General features: G+C 40.4%; 1 protein-coding gene across 1 annotated transcript in view; it reads left to right on the plus strand.

The window, feature by feature from the left end:
* Nucleotides 1-19,004, plus strand: part of NPLOC4 (NPL4 homolog, ubiquitin recognition factor) — a 1,702,928-nt gene that overhangs the window by 304,155 nt on the left and 1,379,769 nt on the right. The window lies entirely within an intron of this gene.

Raw genomic sequence — 19,004 nt, forward strand, 5'->3', positions numbered from 1 at the left:
CTGGGAGACTGAAAATAGATGGAGCCTTTAGGCAATCCGTGTAAGACGATGGTATTCATGCTCTAAATTTTCCTGGTGTAGGACAGTGGTATTCATGCCCTAAATTCTCCTAGTGAGAAACGTTTTCTGGGCATTTTGGCTGTTGCAAGTGCCTGGTTAGATACTTGCTAAAGGGGACATTGTATTCAATAAAAAGTCTGATGTCTGAGTAGAGCAGTACTATAACTTTCTTGGACCTGGATGCCATACCCTTGCCTATAAATTGAGCAACATAGAATGATTTTCTTATATTGGCTACATGGTGGCCAAAGGCCAGATTGCTGTCCTATATTCCCAGATCCCTTACTACTTGTTCGACTCTTGGGGGCATTTTATTATTGGAATAATTAACTTGGCTTGACAGTTTCCCAAAGTGCATTATCATGCATTTTTTGGCATTGAGTTTTAGGCCATTGCTTTGGCACTAGTCATATGTCTAATGTTAAACCCACTTTCAAGATGTTGGTGTCTTGGGGGGGAATCTAGAATATCTCCCAGTTTAGTCATCTGCGATCTTGGTGAGCCAGAGGCCTTGAACGTTAGTTTTGACTTCTGAGAAGTATATGTCAAACAGTAGTGAGCCTGTCACTGAGCCCTGGGGTACTCCACTGGTGACTAGTCTTTTGGTGGAGGTGGTCTCGCCAATCCTGACTTCTTTCATCCTGTCTGTGAGCCAGCCTGTAAATCCTTAAATAACTTGTTGGATTGCTGAACTGTTATTTTGTATTGGCAGGGTGGGATTATGTATATTATGTATGTATATAAAAAGCTTTTTTGTGTAGTTAATTTAATCTTATTTCCTAACAGTTTTCCTTTCAGAACTATTGCCTCTCTTCTTGGGGAAAGAATGTTCTGGAATTGTCAACACTCTGCCTTCTGTATGGAGCTCTGCTTGAGCTTCTGGCACTTAGAGTACTTGAAAGATAACCTCAAGCTTTGCAAAGCTGTCTGTGTTGGTTATATCCTTTGCACGATGTAACCCAAATAGCTTAGACTACTGCAACAGTTGTCTGTTAGGACATTTAGTGTTGCATTAGTTACTTACCTAGCCAGAGAAAGTACATTTGTGTGAGACCCCTATGGCCTGTTCCTGCTTTGGGAGTTCTAGTTGTCCTTCTGTTTCCCACAAGAGTTGGGTGTTAAAGAGCAGGCCAGCTTGCTGGTCCTGTGAGGTGGCTTAGCACCCCCCCCAGCAGCTCTTTGTAACACCACTGTTGATGTCTTCTGAGAAGAAGAGTGTTTCCACATACTGAGATGTTCATCATTTAGATCACTGTTAAAGTAGCCTAAGCCGTATGAGATGTATCCTGATAAGAACTGAATGTCTGGTCAGCTTCCAAAGCTTTAGGGCACATTCCATGTAGCTGTATGTCCTTTGGAGCTTGAGAGCGAGCCAGTGTAAAGCTAGATGCACAGTTGCTAAAAGTAAGACTTGTTTTGCTGTTGATGCTATCAGTAAATCTTTCTGTTCACTGCATTTTCACAGGATCATTAGCTAGTGTCTTCAAGTGAGAAATGGGTACCTTTTTTCTTTTCCTTTTTCAAGGATCTTTTAAGGGAAAAGGGAGACATGTTTGTGGTGGCTTCTTATTCCCTATAAAGATAACCACATGTCCTATCTTTTTTGCTTGTGGGAGGAACACAATATTCAGTTATGTTCTGTTGGTAAACCTTTTACTCCCAAAGCCCTTAGAGGAATGTAAATTATTTGATGTTAGTTTAAAAAAACAACAACAAATACTTAAAGATTTAACTCGTGTTATGTTCAGGGTGTCATTTTTTTGTATGCGTCTTCCATGGTCTCCTAGCAAATAAAAGTTCTGAGGGAGTTTCTGCTTCTATTCCAAAGCTCTCTATACTTCTGTCTTTGTTGAGTCACTCTGCTGTGGCCATGTCTGAGTCCTCTGACTGCCTGTCACCTTCTCTCAACTTCTCTGTCTTTGCTGTGTGAGAGGCTGCTAGGAGCCAAGAGAGGCATGTCCTCCCAGGCCATTTGTATCTCCACTTAAGGCAGGGAAGAAACACTGTTGCCAGGACCAGAATACATCCATTTTTTGCAGACCTAGACTGAGGAATTGCACACCTGAGGAGATCATGGTATGTCGGAGTGCTCTTTTTCTGTTGAGACTCCCAGGAAGAAGTTGCGTTAAGTCAAAGCATACATCCAGTCATTTAAGTTAGGCAAAAATGGCTTTCTTTTGCCAAAGGCTTATTTAAAACCATTCAGTCAGGGGCTTCTCTGTGGTCAAAAGGAAAAAAATGTCCTCTATTAGAGTCTGATTCAGAGTCTAATTTTGGGGAAGTAGGCTTGTGTTATGCCTGCCATGTGTCTACACCAGAGAACAGAGTCCGCGGACAGTATTTCTTCAGGTTTCTCTGTGGAAGAATTGTCCTTTTTCAGACACTATTGGCAGAATGAAGGATTTAAGTGGGAATAGAAGGAAATTGCTGAAACCCAGCAGATGTATGACTGTATTGCAAGCTGGTTCTCCCCAACCAGTTGCCAACCCTCCAGTTTTAGCAGCTGTAGAAAATGCTTTCAATGCAGCCAGTAGTTCTCCAGATAGCCAGCCTCCAGTTCTTTAACCATATGACAAATTAAACGAGGTCCCCTAATCTTACTATTTCTTGGAAGTGCCAGGAATGTCCTGTTTCTATCAAAACCCACCTCTTTAAACCTCTTCTGGTTTCTAACCTCCATATAAAAATGGTAGAGCCTTGATAGATTTGGAAAGAAAGTATACATTTCCTCCACTTTTAGCTTTCTGGTAACTGCCAAACGTGTCCAAGCTTCTCTTGCCTACCTTTGACAGTATAAACTAATTGCTGACCTTCCTTCTTCATACACTGACATCTTTAAACTCTCTGCTTTCCTCAGTATCATGGGTTACAAAGCATTCTCTTAGATACTGTTATGATACTGCTGATGCTGTGTCCATATTCGCTGCCACTGGATCAGTTATATGGATGTTTACTTGGCTGTGGACTCAGAATTTACCAGAGAATGTAAAGGCAGAAATGTTGAATGTGCCTCTGGATATGTTTTGTTTGGAGCGTCCTGTGCTGAGGAGCTCAAGAAATACAATGAAAGGGGAAAATTAATACAAGAGTTTATTCAGGTTATTCATTCCCCAGCCCCAAATACAGCAGAAATTCCCCTTCTTAAACCCATGGCTTTTTTTTTTTTTGTAGAAAATCTTTATAGTAGTCACAGCAAAAGATTGGAAAAGAAACTTTAAAAAAGGCATGGTAGGGCAGGGCAGACCTTACCAAAGGACAATCCAAAAAGCAGACTATGGCCACCTTCAGTCTGTTTCCCTAACCCACCCTGAGAACTCTATGCATTTCTCAAACCTATCTCTTCAGCTTCCTTGTTGGTACTAGATTGTCAGACAATTTTGTCTGAAAATTTCAGAAAGCATACTGTTGGCAGTGGGATGCTCTTTCCCCATTCCTTTGTATCCTATTAGTCGAACCTCCATATTTCTGTTTATTCTGAATCAAATGCTTTCTCAGGATTTAGTTTGTCCCTCTAGAACAAATAGAGGATTTTATTTAATGATTGTTCCATTGCCAATGAAAAAGGGTACCTGCAGACCTGTATTGGACTTCTCATTTCTAAACCTGCACACCAAGATTTCAAAATGTAAAATGCTTTCTCTGCAACCTTTCATCCCTCCGTTCAATATTCGAGTTATCCTAAAGTTATAGGTACTTATCACATTCTAATTTGCAAAAATATTAGACTTTTTAAGATTTTGTCTGGTTGACATTTTCAGTTTTCTGATTTACCCTTTGGGTTGTCAGCATCTCCAGGAGAGTTTATCAAGTGTCTGCCTTCAGTAATAGCTTATTGCAGGTTACACGGCATGCACAGTTTTCCCTTGTGTAGATGTCTGTCTTATTTTTCCAGACATTTTTTTCAAGGATGTCTGTCTTTTTAACAACTTGGGTTTTAACTAAGCCTAGAAAAATCATCCCTCATTCTCGCAAAATAGTGTTTCTAGGCTTTCTCTTAGATGTATCTTTCATGATGGCCTTCCTTCCTCGGGACAGAGTGAACCTTTGCAAAGAAAAATTCCTGATATTTCCAACTAGGATCACTCAGCAGCCACTGACTTTCTCAGAATGCTAAGTTTTATGGCCTCTACAGTTTTCATGATTTCCTACTTCGTCACTCTGTACCAAACATGGGCACCTATCCTCTCCTTTTAAATTTCAATGCCTAGTTTTGGCGAGGGAAATTTTAACTTGTGGGTGAAGCTATTAACCCTCAGTTTTGGTATTTTGCAAACCCTTACTCAGACTGTGACCCCAGATGCATCACATTTTGCATGGAGAGCAGTTTTCCAAAGAGGTGAAAGTGTAAGGCTTGTGAAATCATCAGGACAAAAAGACACCCACATTCGTCAAAAGAAATTAAATGACACCACAGTCATGCAATACATAAACAGGGAAAATTAATTAATATCTTACCAGTTTTCGGGTTAGCGGTGGTAGCCAACTAGCCTGGGAACTAACCCTACAGTTCCTTCTCTGTCTGCAGGCTATTTTAATTCTGTCAGAGCAGAATTTTGTGATGGACAAACTGAGCAGAACCAGGACATTTATTTATTTATTTATTTTACATTTGTTAACCGGGATAGTCCGACTGGATATATGTCCATTTTCAGCGGAGGCCCGGGGAGAAAAGCTCAGCTTTTCTGTTCCGAGTGGAAGTTACATCCTATGGTTTTCCAGGAAATTGTCTACTTATGGTGAACTCCGAGACAGGTTTGCGTTCATTCATGACAGATGGTTGAAGAAGTTCTTATCTTAAGATCTCTTGCAAGAAGACCTAGAAGATGTATGCTTTTTCTTTCCCATGGATGAGAATATTCATGTATGCTTTTCCACCCTTTCTCTGAAAACCAAAATCCTTTTAAAGCTCCAGAAGGACTGTCCAAAACAGCACTGGTAATTCCCTTTTGGCCTAGGCAACAATGGCTGGCCTCTCATTTTGAAAGTGGGAATTACAGCCACCTTCCTTACAGGTTGGACCTAGTCACACAGGACAGTGGCTTTCTGATCCACCTTAACCTTCTTCATAGCCTGGATGATAGAATTTTAATACCTTTTTGGCGGTAACTTGTTGATACCTTTTTGGCGGTAACTTGTTAATGGGGTATTAAAGGATGCTAAATCTGCTTTTCTTTCCTTTTTTTAAGCAAGAAACATCATTAGTATCGTTTATGACATAGGCAGTCCCACATGTATGTAAATGAAAACCAACCATTTCAGTTGCAAATATTATACTTCACATATATTCATCTTTACAGTCATTGTCAAACATTATATAGCTCACTCAATTCCTGCCCTCCCTTAAACCTCATTCCTCCCCTAAAATATTATTAATATATTATTCTCACAAGTCCCATTTTTTTATGTAATTTGCTCTTGCCCTTTTCTAAAAGTCCCACTTCCACTTCTTTTATCTCAGTTTCTATATTCAACACTTTTAGTATAGTTAGATTTAGATTTTGATTTCCATTTTGTAGTAATTGCTTTTTTGGCAGCCGCCATAACTAAACTCTGCAAGGCTTTACTATGTCTAGGCAATTTACATCCTGTATCACAGCTTTAAAAAAAATTTCCTTACACCAGTTTGCTCACCCAGTATTTGATAGAGTATTCTCCAGAGAATTTTTAAGGTCTGCCAACTCATACTACCAAAACAACATGTTTCCAATTATCTCTTTCTTCTCCATCACACCTCCAACATTTGCAGTCTACCTGAGGAAAAATTTGGAGTTTGCTTGGGGTATAGAAGCACCTATGAAAAAACTTCAAAGCAAAGATATCAAGTCTTCTAGACTTCGTTGCATATTTGGGAGCAATACATATGTCCTCCCATTGTTTGTGAATTGCTTATCCAATCCTTTCTAACCTCCTCTGACTCCTATAGTTCTTGTGCAATATTTTATATGTACTACTAATTACTCCTTTTTAACAGCAGCATCTGTTCTGTTAGATAGGACAGGCAATCTGTAGTGTACAAGTCAAATTAATTTTTGGCCTTTTCAAAATTCTGTTACCTTTCCCCTCAGAGGAGAAATCTGCTTTGTGCAGTATAGTTGCTTCTGTGTCTCAAGTGGCTACTTCCTGTTTGAATTGTGCTTATGCCTCTGCTGATGCCCTTTCCAGGGCTGCTACTACTGGAACTGTTCTGAAGAGGTTTGCTTGGGTGCATTCTCAAAACCTTCCAAGAGATGTCAAAACTGAAATTTTGAATTCTCGTTTGGATCAAGAATCCGTTTTAGACCATCTGCTATAGAGGTCTTTTGAAGTTAAGCTATTTCAGGGAGTATCTCAGAGCTTTCAGCCTTCCTTCTCCAAGTTTGCCACGTGATTTAGTGCTTCCCTTACAGCCTTCTTTAAAAAGCAAAATAATTTCCTTAAGCTACTGGTAATTAAATGTTTAAAAACAGTGTAGGAGAGGTTCCTAAAAGAAAAGAGGAACCCCCAGAACAAAGGATAGTCTAATAATTCTTTTTTTTTTTGGAAATGGATAATTTCAGACAGACGAGCTTAGGGGTACAGATGGCAGTGAAATTCTCCATCAGACCGAATTCCTCTCTTCTCTGCTGTCATTCAGCATATGTTGTCTCAGGGCATGATAGAAGTGACCCTGCCTCAGTTTAGAGACTGGTTTTATTTAAGAATGTGTTTCTGGTGCCATAGAAATAAGATTCTTGGAGACCAGTTCTAAATCATTCCTTTCTAAAACTGATTATGATAACCCCCTATGTTGAAGATGTTGGCCCTTCCCGGCTTGTTTCTCTTTGTTCTCCATTTGAGTTTTCTGGTGACCTGGGCATTCCCAAAGTGTCTTAACTCCTGTGGTATCCTGCTTTTGGCCCTGTCTGCCTGTAAGTGTATGGATCCTCCATGTTATTATCTTAGGTGAAAGTTATTCACATTTGTTATTGTTTAGATGACTTGCTTAACTTTGCAGAGTCTTTTTCAAAGTGTTAGGACTCTTTCATTTGGATAAGGGATCTCCTGCACAGACTGGGGTCCAGGAAAACATACAAAAGTCTTGTCTGACTCTTCACAGAATTCTGCTGGACACCACAGTTCAAAGAACTTTTGAGGTTCATCATATTGATCTAGTCTTAGCTATGGGAAGTTGTATCCTGCCAAGGGTACAATGGCCAGCCATCCAGATTTCAAAGCTTCAGGGTACCTTCCACATGCCCAGGCCATCAAGCAGATTGAGATGAAGCTTTTGAGGATTGAGAGTCTGTTTCTTCTTTCCTTAGCTGGGCAGATGAGTTGTCTTTGGGGGAGGGGGATTCCATTTTTTTTTTTTTTATTTTATTGATGTTTTATTACTTCGCTATCCAGGAAAGTTATTAGAACTAGGAGTGTTGTGTTTTAACAGACTGTCTTGGGACTGTAACATACTTTTAAATGGAGCACTTGTTTTTTTTTTTTTCTGTCAGTTTAAAAGTAGTGTTAACCAGCTATAAACATATTTTTGTGAAAAATTGTTTTTTTTTCCTGATGAAACTGATGTAATTGTGATTTAAAGTGTTTTTACTGTTTTCTGTCAAAATAACTTTTGTGGTATATAGTTTTACTGGCATTTGCTGCTGGTCTTCCATGGGAAGGAAGCACCATTTTTGGCTTGACCATGGCACAAACTACTGGTTCCATCACTGGTCCATATCCCAGCCACAAAAAAAAAAAAAAAAAAAAAAAAGTTAAGCAAACAGCTTTTTTTTGCTGCCACAGCAGGCTAGCAGTTTGCCTCAGGCACAGGTAGGTGAGACTGCTGTGGTCATTTATTGTACCTTGGACCACTCGTCATTACACTGGATCCCTTTGGTGTAGCACCTATGGCCACTACGGACTGGGGGTTAGCCACATCTGCAGCTGAGTCCCCTCGGTGGGCAAGGGAGAGCCACTGTTGTTGGTCCTGGGAGAGGGAACAGGGAAGGTTGCCTCATAATGCTGTACCCATCCTAGGGGTAGCAGCCGCTACCATTAGTAACATGGTTGGCCCCATTTTTTCTGTTGAGGAAGAAGGCAACCAAGCATGTATCTACTCCTCACATTTCTTTGGATCGGAGTTTACTGGGTCTGGCTAGGAGTTTAATTCAGGCTGTTGATCCTTCTTACAAAGTTTCTAGTAAAAGAAAGATGGATTCCTCTCTTCATGAAGAGATTCAGAATTCTGAATCTGAACAGGAAGATGCAGGGATGGATAAATTTTTCCCCCTCCGATTTCTGATTCAGACTCTGAGGAAAGTTCAGTTTCTGATGTTCCCTGTGGGAGTTTGTTTCTCTGAGACTATTGCTAGAAAGTGCCAGTGTTTTCAGTGGGAGAACACTGAGGGTTTTCAGTCCCTCAGAAAATACTGCGAGTTGTTATAGAAGGATTTTCCAGAACCTACATCCATTCCTCCTGTTCCATCTGCTTTAGCGGATGTGAGCATTACTGCCTGCAATTTTCCTGATAATCAGCCAGTTGCTCCAAAAAATGCAGATAGGATGTATAAAGTTCCCCAGTGTTTTAAATTTTTTATATACTACTCCCAACATTGACCTAGCAGCTATAGCCTTTGTTGATCCCACTGCTGCTAAGCACTTAGTTATTTCCAGTCCTACCCTTTCTGAGAAGGACAGGAAAATTAATGGGTATGAGAAAAAAGTGTGTACTTCTGCAACTTTGATTTTTCAGAATTTTAAATTTGTCAGGTTCATATGTTAGTTTATTCTGACAAATTGTGAAGTATGAAGAATGTTTATCTGTAGTTCCTTTTTGTAAGGAAAAATCTGCTTTAAATAACTTGGTTTCTTCTGTTGCACAGGTCACTACTCATTGTTTACAGTATGTGTATGAGACTGATACTTCTTCCAGGGATATGGCTACAGGTACTGTTTTAAGAAGGTTTGTGTGGGTGCTTTCTTGGAACCTTCCAGATGATAAAAATGAGATTTTAAATTCACTATTGGTATAGAGGTTTAATGTTTGGCCCTTTGGATACTGAGGAGATCAAAAAGCGTGGTGAATACAATGGAAGCTTGACAAGTTATACAAGTTAATTATAAATGATGATGGTGATAATTTTGGTGAACAATTCTGGAAGTTTTTACAAAGTGGATTGAGTGACTCAGTAGATGGCAAGAATAAAACTTGGCTACTTAAATCAATCTATACATAGGGCATTTGTTATTCCCTATAAACTCCAAGTTTAAAAAAAAATTACTTCAGTTTATTGGGGATGTAGTAAAGATGTAAAGGCTGATTGTACACATGTTTATGGATTGTGAAAAATGTAAATGTATATTGGGAAGGGAGAAGTTTGTCTTTTAAGGGGTTATGGTCTGATAATTGTAATTTAACTAGATCAGTAATACTAATGAGTGTTCCACTTTATCTATAAAAGTTAAACAGCAAAAACTGTTCTGGAGTCTCCTGGCAATAGCTAGAAAAGTTATTACAAAAATTGGGAATGAAATTCAGTTATTGCATTCAAAGAATGTTTAAATTGAGCAGCTGTGCTATGTAAAACTGAAAAATAAGTCATCGGAAGAAGATCTGTAATCATGCCAAGACTTTTTTAGTGGTTGGGATATCCCTGAAATGTTGCTATTGAAGTACAAAGACTCTTAATGTGTTAATTGTATAAGATTACCTTGATGAGTCATACGGTTATACAATGTTATAAATACAATGTGATGTTAAATTTCTTCCTTTCTGTGTATATATTGTAAATGTATTAAATTTAAGAAAGTATGATGAAAGGGGCAAGCTGATCAGGGTTTGTCTAAGATTTTTCAGTGCTCCTTTTCCAAACACTCCAAGAGATTTAACACAGATTAAAAAGTCTCAACAAAGTTCAGGTTAACCGGTATTTAAGAAGAAATGGCAAAAGCATTCCAAAAAGAAGTCTCATACCTCCCCAACCCAGGGACAGTCCAACAACTCTAACTTTTCAAGAGACCTTGCTCCCCCACCCCTTTTTTTTCTTTCTGAAAGTCTGAATCTCCTTTATTCTCTTTGGCAACAGATTGTTTCAGACAAATGGATTTTGAAAATTATTTGTCAAGGTTATGTATGGCAGTGAGTGAGAGGAAATTCCTCCTTTTCAGGTCATTCCTCATCCTCAAGATCAGACACTTTTGTTACCACCTGCTCTTCATTTACAACCTGTCACAAGGAGTAGTAGAACTAGTTTCTTCTTCCCAGGTGGGGAAGGGTTTTATTTCAGGATCTTTCTTTCCTAATCATGTTTGTGATAGTACTCAAATTCAAAATGATGTTACTTCACAACCCATCTCTTTTTCCTCTTTCAAGTTTTCTGCTAACACTAGACTTAAAAAGATGCTTATATCCCTGTTCATCCAAACTTCAGATGTTTATGAAGGTTTTGTTTTGTGTAGATCACGTTGCCTTCCTTTGCCTTTACTTTTGTGGGCAGTCTTGGTGCAGTGGATGATCTAAAGTGTCTAGCTCCATTTATAGCTTATCGCAGGCTAGAAGGTATCCACATTTTCCATATTTATATGACTTGCTTATCTTTGTAGAGTATTTCTTCAGTGTCAGGAATCGCTGTCTGTTAGGTGAGAGATCTTTTACACAAGTTGGCATTCCAAAAGAACATTCAGTAGTCTTTAACTTTCTTTTACATGAATATTTTCCTGGGATGTCAAATAGATACTTAATTTCAAAGAGCTTTTCTTCCAAAGGAAAAAAAAATATTTAGATTTGTTTCTAAGATTTTTCACTTGGCCTTCAGTCACTGCAAGGGAATACCTCAAGGTTTTGGGTCTCATGACATCTAGGATTCTCATAATATCTCTGACCAAGACTCCACATGAAAAAGATACAGTGGTGTCTGAAATATCTGTGGTCCCAATATCCATACCTTTCATATTTCCAAATCCTACTGCTGGGGATTGTCAGGAGATAAGATATTGTTAAATCCAGGTCTGTTCTTCTCCCCTTGCTCCAAAACAGTCACCAGAGGCACTTTGACCTTTGCTTGGTGACCACTTTCTGTGGGAATAAAAATGCAGGGGGTGTGGGACACCAAGGACAGAATGCAAACACATAAATATCAAGGAAATACTTGCCCTAATGAAGGCACTCAACTCTGAACCATCTTTGGTCCCTGGGATCTCTTCAGGTGGTTACAGGCAATACCACAGTCAGTTCAGAAGGCCAAGTTCTGGATGATCACTGTTAAGTCCATTCTTCCTTTCTTGCACAAGGACGGTTGGATGTGCTCAGTAGGTCTTAAGGACGTGTACTACCACATCAAGGTAGACAGCAGCTGCAAAAAACACCTGCACTTTTGAGTAGGGGGCAGTCATTACCAGTTCAGGGCCCTGCCCTTTGGACTCACCACAGCCCCCCCCCCCCAGGGTGTTTACCAAATGTATGGCAGTGGTGGCATCTCATCTCAAACTGCAAAGCTTCCAGGTCTTCCCGTACCTGGAAGATTGGCTCCTCACGGCCCCCAGGAGGCATCAACTGTCAGTTGCAACCAACTATACCTGCAGCCTTTTTTAGGAGATTGGTGTCATGGCCAATTTTCCAAAATCCAATCTTTTTCCATGCCAGAACCTGGAGTTTATCGGAGTTCAACTGGGCACTGTGTTGGAGACTGCAGCACTATCTTCATGCAGAGTTGATCTTTTTCGGGATCAGGCATCTCACTTGCTGGCTCTGGAGCATTCCACAGCTCTTATAATTCTACAGGTGTTAGGTTCAGTGGCCATGGCCATCCAATTAGTCCCACTCCCCAAGTATCACATGTGGGTTTTGCAGTGGACCCTACCTGTGCAGTGGTCTGCTAAGGTCCATCCCATGTCCACGCCTATCAGGATGACTCTGGTATGCATAAGTCACCTTGCTTGGTGTCTTCAGTGTCAAGATCTACTTCTCGGCAGGCCCTTTTGTCTTCCCCCACCCAAGGCCACAGTGACCACAGATGCCTCCCTGCTGAGGTGAGGGGGCATTTTCAGGGAAGGATGGTTCAAGGCATGTGGTTCCCCTGTAGAGACCAAATTGCACATAACTGTCCTAGAGATGAGAGCAGTCCTTTTAACATTGCAAACCTTTCAGGAGACTCTCCCTCTCTGGACTATAGCAATTCAGACGTACAACATGACTGTTGATTGGTACATCAACAAGCAAGGGGGAACATGGTCTTATCCCCTGTGCAGGGAGGCCATGAGAGTTTGGGAATGGGCGATGTCTTCCAGGTGCTTTCTTCTTGTAACTCACATTCCCAGCAGCTCCAGCATGTTGGCTGACAGACTCAGCAGGTGCATCTTGAGTCTTCACGAGTGGTCTCTGAATCTGTCAGTGGCGTGTCAGATTTTCGACCATTGGGGTCAACCTTGCTGTGATCTTTTTGTTTCTCCAGTCAACAAGAAATGCAGCACCTACTTTGCCCTGATCCCCCTGATGGAGGAGTCACCCAGGGATGCTCTGATTCACGATTGGCCGTTGGGACTCCTTTATGCTTATCCTCCCCACTCCTCTGATTGCCAAGGCCTTGCAGAAGGCCATCCACCTGAAGACTCCTCTAATCCTCATTGCTCCATTTTGGCCTTGTCAGGCATGGCTCTTCCTCCTTTGGTCTCATCTGAGATATCCTCCATGGATATTGGATTCAGCTCTGGATCTCATCTCGCTTCCCCGGAGGCTTCCCCTTCCCAACCATCAGACTCTTCATCTAACTGCTTGGTTTCTCCAGTTCCAGTGATCCTTTCTCAGTCCAGGCTTCCCTCCCCGGTCAGACATTTATTTTGGTGTCTCAGAAGCCATCTACAAAAAAAGGTGTGTGCCAGTAAATGGGCAAGGTTTGCTGTTAGGGCTAGACATTGCAATTTAGATCCCTTCTCAGCCCCAGTTTGTTATTTTGCTGTTCTTGACTTCTGTATATTAGGAAGGTGCTAGCTTTTCCACGATTTGGTGGCCACTTCTAATTTCCGTTTGAATGAAGGCCCCATCTTTTCTTCAAAGCTTTCCTCAAGGGGAACTTTCTCCTTAGACCTCCTATCAAGGATCCTTCTCCACCATGGGATTTAACACTAGTGTTGCAGTCTTTGACACAAAAGCCCTTTGAACCAGCTGCATCCTGCGATCTTTTTTCTCTCTTGGAAGACTGCTTTCCTGGTGGCTATTACCTCTGCCAAAAGAGTCTCCGAGTTACAGGCCCTCAATATTAAACCCCCTTTCCTGATCTTCCACAAGGATAGGGTTTCCCTCAGAACAAATCCCTCATTCATTCCTAAAGTAGCTTCGGAAACTAAACTCAATCAGTCTACTCAGCTACCAGTTTTCTTTCCCAGTTATTCTAATGGGGGGAATGTACTGTACATTGCCTAGATGTTCACAGGCAATTACAGTTTTATCTTAAAAGGACTGAGGAATTTCGAAAGTCTTATCAGCTTCTTGTAGCCTTTTTTCTGGCCAGATCTGGCCTGTCGGTCTCTGAAGTGACTATTTCAAAACAGTGTAAGAAACTTCTCTGTGTGGAAGAATTTCAGTCCATATATTTCTAGTTAATCACTGTATATTAATCAGATCAGACAATAGAAGTAGAAGTAGCGAACGTAAACATATGGACTGAAAATCTTCCACACAGAAAAGTTTCTTACACGGTTTTGTTTTTGGACCCACTACACTTTAGTGGGTTGTTTTGAGACTTTGGGGATACCATGGAGATTACTTGTTTGAAGTGACTATTTCCAGATGGATTGCTAGTTGTATTTCCTACATTTATGATGGCCGGCATTTGGAGCTCAGCCCATTCTACTATTTCAGTGGCTATGTCTTCGGCCTTTCTAGCCAAGATTTCTCTGGATGAGATTTGTACTGGGCTTGGTCAAGCCATTACACCTTTTCTCTCTCATTATAAGTTGGATCTGGTGTGTAGCAACAGAGCTTCCTTTGGTTCCTCTGTGCTCTGGCATACCCTTTCATAAAGCCACCCAGGGTCCATAGTAGCTGGGGACTCTGACCCACCCCTAATGAATAATGACATGGATAGCATCAGATAGTTATGCACTTATCCTGACTTGGAATCTGTGCTATTCAGTGTCATTGCTCATCATGCTTCCACCCTCCTTCCCCCTTCCTTCTGGAGACCTGGGGATTTTGGAGGAATGTTCCCTTTGGGGAAAGTATATCTCTGGGACAGACGGTGCTGTCCTTTTTCCTTCTCTAGCAAACTCGATCTGAGGGTTACAGGTCAGCAGGAGATTATGGGAAGGGGAGGAGCTTGAGCTCTGGATTTGTCCACAGTTGCTGGCTTGGATCAGAGGTTGGATGCAGGACCCATCCATAATGAATAATGACACTGGATAGCACAGATTCCAAGTTATGGTAAGTACATAACTCTTTGGTCAACTAGAGCAGTTGCTACATCTACAGTCTTTTTAGAAATGTAGCCCAAAAGTATATGTACAACAACAACTACATGGTCTGCTCTAAACACTTCAAGGCACTGTAGGCTGGATCTGATGTCTTGGACTAGAGCTTTTCGGAGCATAGTAGTAAGGAGTTGTAATCCATAAGGCGACCCATCCAGGAGGACTTGCTTTGGAGTCTGTTTTACCATTACAGAGAATGTACCCTCTGTTATCTGGTACAAAAGTTATGTACGTATCACAGTCAAATTTGGATAAGAAAGTTCATCCTCTGTACCATACCCACCCACTTTCCCCTTGCTACATTTACATGCTGTAACTGTCCTCTAAATTTTCAGACATCCTCACACATCATGTCACAGATCTGGATAGTTTTAACTCTGGGTATTATAGTACTAGGGAGAGTTTTGGCAGCCTGGAAGTTTTACCTTCAACTTATTCTTAATGTCTTTTGGCCTAGTTCTGCTGTTACAGATGGACCTGTTCTTCAAGATATGTTAATACTTTAAGTACATTAAGGAAATCAAAGTTAATAGCATTAGATGGCTTTGGACTGTTTTTGTGGAGTTGGTAGGAGACTTGCCACAGCACTATAGATCAACAGATCCCCATATAGCACTTTCTTATATTTTAGCACTGATGGATTGTATTTATCAGAAAATTCTATATTTTGCAAGGGTTATGTAAAACGAACTGCATTCATTTTTACATGTTAATGTACAGCTGGTTAATAGAGGCTAGGAGTTGTACTTTTTGTTTTAAATTTGTTGAAGTGTTATTTTAAGGTTTTAAGAAATGCAGCATCAGTGTTGTGAACGGGGTAGCACGTTGTGCAGGTCTACTCCCTTTAGTGAGTTAAATGGATAACACTGATAAAGTGCAACATGCTACACTCTCAACAATGTGCTCCATGCCCTAAGAGCCAAAAGTCGGTCATTTGCTGTGAAAAGTTGGTTTAGAAGGGGATGCCTGTATTTTTTTAAATGATCAATACCACCTTCACCTTGCAAAATTAAGTATTCGTACCCTGCTGGCCGTTTAGTTCCCCTGATGCTTGGCAACCAAAGACACAGACAGAGGGAAGTGAAAACCAGGTCAACATGAGTTATTTTTGCATGCTCTTGGTATCTCCTTGTAGCTGGGCTTATGTGGTGTTATGTCTGCAACATTGAGTTGCTGCAGATGAATGTTTCTGCACAACCAAGATGTTCATCTGGTGTTCTGGGCATGTTTGTTGGGCTGGAACTCACTAGGCATCCCTGTTAAAAGCAGCTATATTTCCTGGACTTCCCCAAGTTAGTGCTTCTGTGGTGAGACTTGGTTAACTTATTGTTAACATGTATATATGTAGTGTCTGTATAATACATCAAAGCACAGAATAATATCTTAATTTGATTCTATGGTGGATATGGGCCTTTTCTCAAAATTCTAATCCCTCCCATAGGTATGTCTTGTCCTGTTCACTGGAGCCCACAATTTGGCTCTGACACTGAGGTGTTACCAGCATTGAATCAAATTATTTCAAAGTCTGAAGACCTGTTAGTGGCATCTATGGCCCTGATATTGGGAAATTATTTCTGAAAATGTTTTGGGTTTCTAATGCCAAGACTGGAAGGGATCCCATTTCCAAGTCAAGGTAGAGTTATTCCTTCAGTTCTTGATGTTAGTTGAGTGCTCGCCTCAGTATCCACAAATATAGACAGAACTATCTCCTCTTGCAGTTCATACAGGATTGCAGATATTTTTAGCATATTTAAATATGATTTTTGTTAGTCCATTGCTCCTACTACTGCTGGAACTGTCTGGGTATCTTTCTTCCTTATTGCTGTCATTTTTGCTTGTAAATCCTGTCTCTCTCTCTCTCTGTCTCTATATATACTGTATCTATGTACTGTATCACTGCATGTAACAATTTCAGTGATTAATGCAACTTTTTTCTTGGATTAATATGTCTTTTTTTATTTGTATGTTCAGCTGTTGGTAATTGATGATCCCATGTGATCCAAACTTCATCACTGATGATGCTTTGTGTTTTATGTTTCCAGTGATTCCCAGCTACTATAACTTTAATGTTTGCACAGTCCTCATTGCAACAGTCCTGCCACTTTATTGTGCCTTCAGTGTACAGACCTTCCCCCATGAATGTGTCTCACCCTGCAATGAGATGTGAAATTGTTCTGTTTTTCAGATCCTGAATTTCTTTCTCTCCCACTTTTTCAATAGATTTTTTAAACTAACATGTACAGAGCCCACCATCTTGGGACACCATTAAGCAGCCTTTCATCTTGTAGTTTAAATTCACTTCTGCTTAACCATTCCTACGTCAAATCTTGATTTTGACTTACTGACAGCCAAGAAATACTTGGGATAAGTGCTTTTGCATTGCTTACTTTAGTTACTGAAATAGCTCTGCACATATTTTTGGCATTTGTACTCTGATTCAGAATTGTTTTGTTTAAACTCTAGTGAGAGTATAATAAGAACTAAGCCATTTCTAGGCCTCTGCTTTCTTAGAGAACTGTGAATTGTGCGCCAGTGGGTTCAGTTGAAGGTTTTTGTATTTCTGTGCTGTTGTAAATTGCTCCCATTGGAGTGGTACTGCTCATCACACAGTCGCGTTTAACCATGCACTATATAGAAGCAGATACCATAACTTTCTCTGTTTAACCTACACCAGAAATTTAAGACTAAAACCAGAGGAATCTTCCAGTTCTTCAGTATTCAGAGACTATGCAAAGGCTAATCTTCTAACACTGAGTGATGCGCTGACTAAATTCAAAAACCCCTTCCACTTTGATGATCCCACTGCTTATGCACAATTCTTTACTGCAGAGTTCAATGCACATATAAATAATTGCAAAGATGCATCTGTCCCACTCAAAAAATAAATACAGCTCCATATTCAGAAATAAACCCTTATGGTACAGCACTAATTTAAAGATACTGTATTATAAAAGAACAAAACTTAATTATTTGCAAAAAAATGTTTTTGCTCATCTAAACAAAGAGCTCAGAATCCTGATCAAATGAAACAAAACCAGATATGAGGTAAAAATAAGCCTTCTATATGAAAGTTGACCACAAACCCTTCATCAGCTTTGTTAGAAATATTAATAATGTCCAAGCATATTCAGAGCCAATAGTAAATTATATAAGATGCGCAGACCTAAAGGACATAGCCAATCAACTAGTGGACAAATTCAGCTCCACCTTCTCTACCTTCACCCTCTTCTCCCAGAAACAAATTCTCAAGGCACTATTTAAGGCCTGGAACTCTACGTCTGTGGGGCAGGATAACATACCAGGCTGCATACTGGCTAGCCCGAAGTATGAATTGTCAGACCCCTAAAGAGGCTATTCAACATTATCCTTAATATAGGCTTTGTACCGGATGAAGAGGACAGCAGTAGCCATTTCTTTACACAAAAGTTGGGACTGCAGTGGACTTAAGTAATTACAGATCCATAAGCTTGACCAGCCGCATCTTGAAGGCCATGAAAGGATTATTACAGGACTAATAAATGGGGATGGATCTAAGTTATCTGCAGACCAGTTTGGCTTCATTAGGGGCATGTCCTTCCTATTTAATCTAGTTTACTTCTTTGAAAGTCACTAACACAGTAGGTGAGGGCAAAACAATGCATACTGCCTGTCTGGACCTGGCTGACCATCCCACACCCGAGCATCATTATTAAACTCTCCCAGCTAAATGTTAAACCCTCTAACTCTGATCAGAAATTGGCCCACAAATAGAACACAGGAAGTAAGAGTGGGTGGCTGTACTTCAGAGTTGCCAGATTTGGAAAGGGACAGGTAAAGACTAAAAAAAGTGTCTTTCATGCGGAACAGCAGCCAGTTCCGCATTAAACAGAAGTAGCTCCGCGTTGCGATTTTTGATTGGCTCATATGCCCAATCATAAATCGCAAAGTGGAGGCTGTTTTGCCAGGATTTTAACTGGTAGTGCTGGACTCTGGATTGAGCTGCTGATCCCAGGGCAGTCGCGCTCAAGTAGGGAAGTCTGGCAACCCTGTTGTACTTCCTCAAAGAACTGTCACTAGTGGAGTATCTCAGGGGTACAGTCATTGGCTCACTTGATTTGGTATTTACTACTTGGAGGTCAAAGTTTAATGTAAAGGATTGTGTATGACCAGGTTTAAAGATGATTGCAAGTCCCCTGAGGACACTAGCATCCTACAAGATGGCCTGTCCCAAAAACGTGTTGATGCCAAAACCACATACTGAAACTAAACGGTAAGAAGTAAATAATGATATACCTTGACAAGTATGACTCCCTTTGTAACTATCACATTGGCAACATACATGCTTTTTAATTATATTTATACTACTGTTTTGTTTAATGTTATTCAACTGTTATTTAACTCTGAAGCTTTTCTCACTGGGCTTCTGTTGAAAATGGGTATTTATTACCCAGTTGGACTTCCCTGGTAAACAAATATAAGTAAGTAAATAAACTTTGTCATCCTGCATGGGCAAATCTGCTTAATACTATCCCCCCTCAGTACCTAGGCCT

The sequence above is a fragment of the Protopterus annectens genome, chromosome 10.part0, assembly GCF_019279795.1.
Source record: "Protopterus annectens isolate FY-2018-M chromosome 10.part0, PAN1.0, whole genome shotgun sequence".
In the NCBI taxonomy this organism is placed as follows: Eukaryota; Metazoa; Chordata; order Ceratodontiformes; family Protopteridae; genus Protopterus; species Protopterus annectens.